This window comes from Rhipicephalus microplus, chromosome X (genome assembly GCF_043290135.1).
Source record: "Rhipicephalus microplus isolate Deutch F79 chromosome X, USDA_Rmic, whole genome shotgun sequence".
In the NCBI taxonomy this organism is placed as follows: domain Eukaryota; kingdom Metazoa; phylum Arthropoda; class Arachnida; order Ixodida; family Ixodidae; genus Rhipicephalus; species Rhipicephalus microplus.
In genome coordinates this window covers 134,449,741-134,456,405 of record NC_134710.1, presented here as the reverse complement: position 1 = coordinate 134,456,405, position 6,665 = coordinate 134,449,741, and positions in this window count along the sequence as shown.

Sequence of the window (6,665 nt, the reverse complement as noted above, 5' to 3'; positions counted from 1 at the left end):
GGGGTCTCCTTGGTATTCTCTGCGCCCAACAAACTCTTGAAGTTGTGCTCCCGCACCTGCGGTAGTAGCAAAACTGGGTGCAAAATAAAACACGGTGTCTGCTTTATTTCTTGCATCACCTGTGTGGTATATGGCATACCTCTGGTATGTGGCAGGATCTACATCGGGCAAACGGGACGTTGCATAAACGAGCGTCTTAGGGAACATGCGCAAAAAATAGTTAACAAGGTAGACAAAGGGGCACATCTTGTTGCTCACTTGCAATCCTGCATTGGATGTTCGCCACGGTTTCATGATACGATGATTCTGGGCAGGAGCAGGAATGAAGATGCAAGACTTGCTTTGGAGGCTTATCATATTAAGAAAAGCGGAGCTGACTGTATCAGTGATACTTCCGTTTCTTTGCATGCCATTGAATATGAATTTTTGCGTACACATCTTGGTTAAGATATCGTGTTCTACAAGTGTAATATGACAACACGCGTGTACATTCAGGTGTGTGGTGTGATGTGTTAAGGTTTAGGAATTTTTTCGTTTTTACGTATACGATACGAAGCTGTGCGTGCGCATGCAATGTATGTGGTTTCGGCATATATATGCGTTGCTGTGTGAAGAATAAAGTAGTTGTTAGTTTGGCGACAATCTGTTTCTTTCCTCGCCTTCTTTTTTCCTTTTTTCCGTATTGTTTGCGCCAAAGAAGTTAACTTCTTTTTTTGTGTTTTGTTCCTCTAATGAAACCAGTTAACACAGCTGCAGCCAAAGCTTCGAGCATAGACCGCACTTTGGGGTATCGGTGAGCACTTCGTAGTCATTACCCACGAGTCTGCCTGCTGACGCACTGGGACAACATGAACACACTTCCAGATTTTCTAAGTCCTCCAGAAGTTCGGCCCATTGGGTGAAGGTATCTGCATTGCCAGGCGACTTGGCTAAGCGATGGTGACGGCTGCTAATGGTGACTGTAATGTCTTCTGCGACGACAACGCATTTCTCCACAAATAGCACTCTTTTTTTTTTCTTTGAGCCCTATAAACACCACAAGATGTCTTGTCTCGCCATTCTCAACAACTTTCCGCCAGCATGTAAACAAATGTTTTCTATGTCTTGAAGCGATATGACGCCACTAGTTGACGGCATGTCGGGACTTATTTCACTGTCTTCGAGCTCAGTGCTCGGAGATAGTCTATTCTTTTTCGCCGATGATATTCTGGAAAATGCCCCACTCCTATCGGGCAGCTTTCGCTTCTTTGTCGCGGGCCCCACGACAAAGCTAAGTGGGCAAGGTAAGCGGGTGAATTCGGGAATATTCGTGGAACGCATCCTTCGACAAGGTCCCACTTTCCTCTTGCGATTTGTACCTTCTTACTATAAGACGTGAGTGAAAGCCTTCAGGATGTCCTTCTCATGAAAGTGCATCTACTGACGCCAACAAGAGCTCTCGCAAGTGGTTCCCCGTGCTCGGACTCCTGTGACCGTGTTTCCATCTTTCCTATCTCTCTTATCCCCTCAGTTTGTTGTCGCTCCTTCTGGCTTACCACTTCACTTCTCTTCCTTTTTTCTACTCCTTTACTCCTACCCCTTTTATCCCTCCTCACCCCCATCCCTTGTGAGCTACTGTTAAGGTGTCGCTCACTGAAGCAGACAGTTACGGGGCTCACTTTTGCCTTCCTTTCTTTCTTAAAAATCACCTTCTCATATCACACATACGTGAGGTGCTGGGCAGTTTCTTATCTGCACGAGGAATAGCGTGGTTCCATACCTCTCGCTGCTCAGGTACACGTGGGCAAAAAAGAAATGTCGTGGTGTCTCATTTCCTGTAGCTACTCTACAGCTGAGAACGCAACATCTGGGCATGATGAAAACACGCAACACATACAAAGCAGAACAGGGCGCGCTGAAGCACAAAACTGTTCACGCAGAAAGAAGCCTCCACAGATATCGACGCACTGCAACATGCACAGGCGATGGAGGTTACGGGAGTGACACGAGCGAGCTAGATGTTCTGTGAGCGAGCATGCAGTAAGTGAATCCGGATGCGACAGCAGCGCCACATTTGTCGCTGGCAGCGGCGGTGCTGCGCAACATCGCTCAGTTTTGCAACTTACCTAGTCTGGAAACGTTGAGCTCCACTGCGCAACACGTAACCATAACAACGCCGCCATTGGGCCCACTGAATGTGGCCGCCATGATGTCATTTCCGCCACACTTTTTACGCAGCGCGCTGGCTGGGCATGCCCTCTCCTACCTTTCCTTCCTCCGTGGCCTGTGAAGTGTTTTTGTTTATTTACTTTTTAAGTTTTTTTAGATAGGGCAGATTAATCTGGCCCGCCCGATACAAAGGATAAGCTTCAAATCGTCATCATCATCATCATCATCAGAAAAAGTCTGCCTCGCTGTTGGAGAATAGGTTTTATGTGGCGAGAGAACATATATTTTTTGCTTTCATACAACTTTGTGTTCGTTTGAAAATCTAGGGTCGAGGAATACGAAAGGCAAAGTCAATGCTGGGGCATATTATTTTGAAACGGGGTTTTTATTTTGCTGCAGATTGGGGCTGCCCGTATTAGAGCAGTCAAACTATACTTCGAAGTCCGCAGGCTGTATTGTATGAGGGGGGGAGGGGGGCACTGGCGAAAAAGAAATGAAAAATAGCTGCCTGATCTGCAAGCGAGGTCAGAAGAGTGCCGCGTTCTACGTCTATGGATTACTTTCTACACTCGATTGAATGGATTCTTCTTGCTCTCATTGAACTAGCATTGTTTTTAATTGTAACGCTGTTTTGAGCATTTTTGCTTACCTCCTAATGTAATCACAGCTGCGCAGCGACGTGGTTTTATTGCTTCTTAGAAGTGTTCCTCGTTACTTAGGATGGCACGCCAGCAGTCCAGCAATGCTCGTCACAACTGGTCTTCCCTATAAATGAGGCGCATTCAGTGGGACTCCTGAACGAGGAGCCAAACGCTGCTTGGCGCACGAGAGATAAATAAACAAAAGCGCGGCATATGTGCGAAGTGAATGATTAGCGGGGAGAAGCGTCCACCCGTCCGTTCATTCGTCCATGCGTCGGTCGACTCCCATCACACAACAGCATGCATCAGACGGACGGACGCTTCGCCCCACTCATCATATTATTCACTCATTGGATATGCTGGCTACGCTGGATAGAAGGACGACCGACCAAGTGATGCCATAAAGAGCTTCGTCCCTAAAAGCAATAAAACCACGTCGCGCTACGCGTCACAGCTGTGATTACGCGCACGCCTGTAATAATTCTTTAAAAAGCGTTACAATCTATATAAATCAGTGGTATAGTTCCACGAAAGGAACATGAAAGTGACCCGTGTAACCCGTGATTGAGAATGGGGCATTCTGATTTAGCTTGTGGATTGGGATGTCAATTTTTATTAAATGTGGAGCATTTTATAGTCACACCTACTCGCGAATTTGGCGTCGGCGGTGCCATTGACACCACCACTGCGCATGCTGACGTCTCGTGTCCAAGTTTTTTTCCTATCTGACGTGCAGAAGGGCACGCAGCAGTATGACATATTCCTAAAGTAAAATAGAAGAAACAAGACCTGACGTCACTTTTTCTAACAAAAAAAAACTACAGCATTGACTTAGAATTAATCGCCTCACCGTGGTGGTGTAGTGGCTAAGGTATTCGGCTGCTCACCCGCAAGTCGCGGGATCGAATCGCGGCTGTGGCGGCTATATTTTCGATGGAGAGGAAAATGCTGTAGGCCCGTATGCTCAGTTTTGGGGGCACGTTAAAGAACCCCAGGTGGTCGAAATTTCCCGAGCACTCCACTACGGCGTCTCTCATAATCATATGGTGGTTTTGGGACGTTAAACCCCACATATCAGTGAACATATCATTAATTGTATAAAGCGTAACCAGTCGACAGCTTAAATAATAAATCGCTACTATTGATCAAACATTTGTTCCGACTTCCACTCCAAAACTTTCTCTCCTCTATGCAGATTGCTACGAGGAATGCATGCAAGGTAACCACGCGAACGCCGCAGCATGAACCCGCTGAAGATGAGCGGTCGCTGAGCAGACCGAACTCGGCGCTCAGCATCAGCAGCTGTCTTGCTCTCTCGCAATGTGCCGATGCCGTCAAGTCTGGCACGAAAGCCGCGCTCTCAAAGCGTACGCTTCGCACTCAGCCACCGCGAGGCTTTCCCAGTTTCTCTTTCTAACTGCCTCCCGTCGCGCCGCAGTAGCAAGAAACAGGGAGGAGGTCTAGACAACGGCTAGACTGAACGCCACTGGCTTTGCGACAACGACGGGCTGGTTACAGGTGCGCTTTGGTCACTTATGGTCGCCAATTCGCACTGTGAGTTCTACGATGTGCAGTGGATACGTTGGGGAATGTAAGAACGAACATCGATTGAGATCTTTTGCTTGTTGTAGGAGAACGCCGCACGCGTTGAGAGTGCTGAGTATCTGAAACACTGCGCGTTTTCTCCAGTAGTCTACCTCGACGAATACTTGGTTTTCTGAAAGACGCCGTTCGGCCGCATGTGCGACCCTTATTGGGTGAATGAACACTGTGAATGAACACGATACTGATATTGCCATTGTGCTACCAAAATCTAATCAAAGTACAGATGACGAAAAAAGGAGACGATAATAGTTCAAGCACTTTCGCTGTGAAGGACGTAGTGAGTAAATGTAGGTCGGCTAATCGTAGCCTTTCACAATATTCTGGCAAAATTATCACATTAATAAGTGGCACAATCAGCGCACTTAATTAACCTGATAAATATCAGTACACGATAAAATAGTAAAACGATCTCTAACGATAGGAGGGCAATATAATTCAATGACTATAATTAGCTAAGTTTTCACCCATATGCGCGTCTAGAGAAAGGAGGAATGCTACAATGCTTCTGTCACAGACAAAATACCTTCTACCCCATCTTTTCGCCACCCTGCGATATATCCCTCCCCTTTGTGCATTTTTGTCAACAAAAAGCTAACCTAGACCATATCATGTGGGGGTGTACTCGAAACCCACCACCCAACTCTCTACACATTAATAGTAAGGAGAAGTGGGAGGCTGCTTTGTGCAGCTCGGCGCCCGAGGTCCAGGACCAGATCTTGGATTGGGCCAAGAGGGCAGTGGAAACTTACGCTGGGTAGGCTCCTCTGACACTCCACCACCGCACCTTTCCCTCTTGAGATAAATAGTTTTACTCCTCCTCCTTGCAATGATTTATATAAGAAAAAAATCTGTGGTTGTCATTCTTTTATTCGCCCATTGGACCAAAATAAAAGCATAAACAGAAAAAAAGACTTGCTTTGAGGGCAGCCAGAAGATTTCTCGGTGATTTTTGCTCGCACGCAAGAAAACAACAACAAAAAAAAAATGTTCACGCTGAAATCCCGCGGGCCCGCTTTCTTCCGTGGTCTCCTCCGCTCGAAGAACCATAGCGCCCGCAATCTTGGAGGCCATGGTTCTTGGTTCGTTGTTGCTAAACTGGACACGTGGTGTCAGATGTGTCAGCCACAGCCTTCTAGATTTCTTTTGCCTGCCGGATTACCGACGGTCACTTAAAAAGCGGCCGTCGCCAGAACTATGGTAGTGGCGCTACCTAAATAGGAATGTTTTCAAAAAACTTTTTACGTTTTTGAAACCTATATGCAACAAAAATAACGTAAAAAAGTTAAAAAAAGCGTCAACGTAATTATAATTAACCATACGTAAGTGACGCTGCCGATTAGAAAGGAACTTTTTCTATACAAGGCATAGCCTTTGAAATTAGTAGCAAACATCAAAATTGCCAATCTCAAAGGCCAAGTACAAATATCTTGATTCCTACGTAGGTAGCGCTGCCATGGAGGACGGGCGTTTCACGCTTATTCGGCAGGCAAGAGAAATCTAGGAGGCTATGTGTCGGCGCAAGCTCCGGACAGCGCTACCCGGCCACGACCTACTGTACTCTTGACCTGCCCAGCTGGCGGTGGTCTACGGAGCTGCCTGCACCTGCTCGAATGCCGAACTTCACCACCTAGGGGGCGCTTGAGTTACCCCAGCTGAGCAGTAGGGGCGTTCCCAGGACGCAAGCTGGGAGCAGTCATGAGGCAAGCGAGCGCAAAACTCAAAACTACAGCTGATAGACGATACCTCGTGATAAGTTCAGGCGGTTTAAACGATGCCTTAAATGAAGATACAGCAGGACTAGCAACCACACTGGCGAAAGGCGTCGATGACATGCGTGCCACTTCTCCTCAGGTACAGGTAGCGATATGCACGATACCTGAGGTACCGGTGTGTGATAGCAACCTGCAAAGAGCGGTTGTCAACGCAAACCAAGAGATATGGCGGATGAGTCGAGAGAAAGGCTTTGAGGTGGTGGAAATAAACAGAAAGGTGCATAGGTGGGGTGGCTTTCAAGAAGACAGAATTCACTTCGATGGGCGGCTAGGTCATGAGGTGGGTTGGCAACTTGCAGGACGCGCAGTAGTTTTTTTGGGAGGCAAGCAGGCCCTTCGGGGTGCAGGATAGCTTGTAACGAGGAAAACTACCAGGGAGACTCTTTGACAGGTGGTATGGACAGATATGATTCCAAAGTGGCACCAGTATATAAGATAGGTAGAGTCTGGGGCAGAAATAGACGTAGCCACGAGCGCCAAGCCAATTCAGACATAGGGT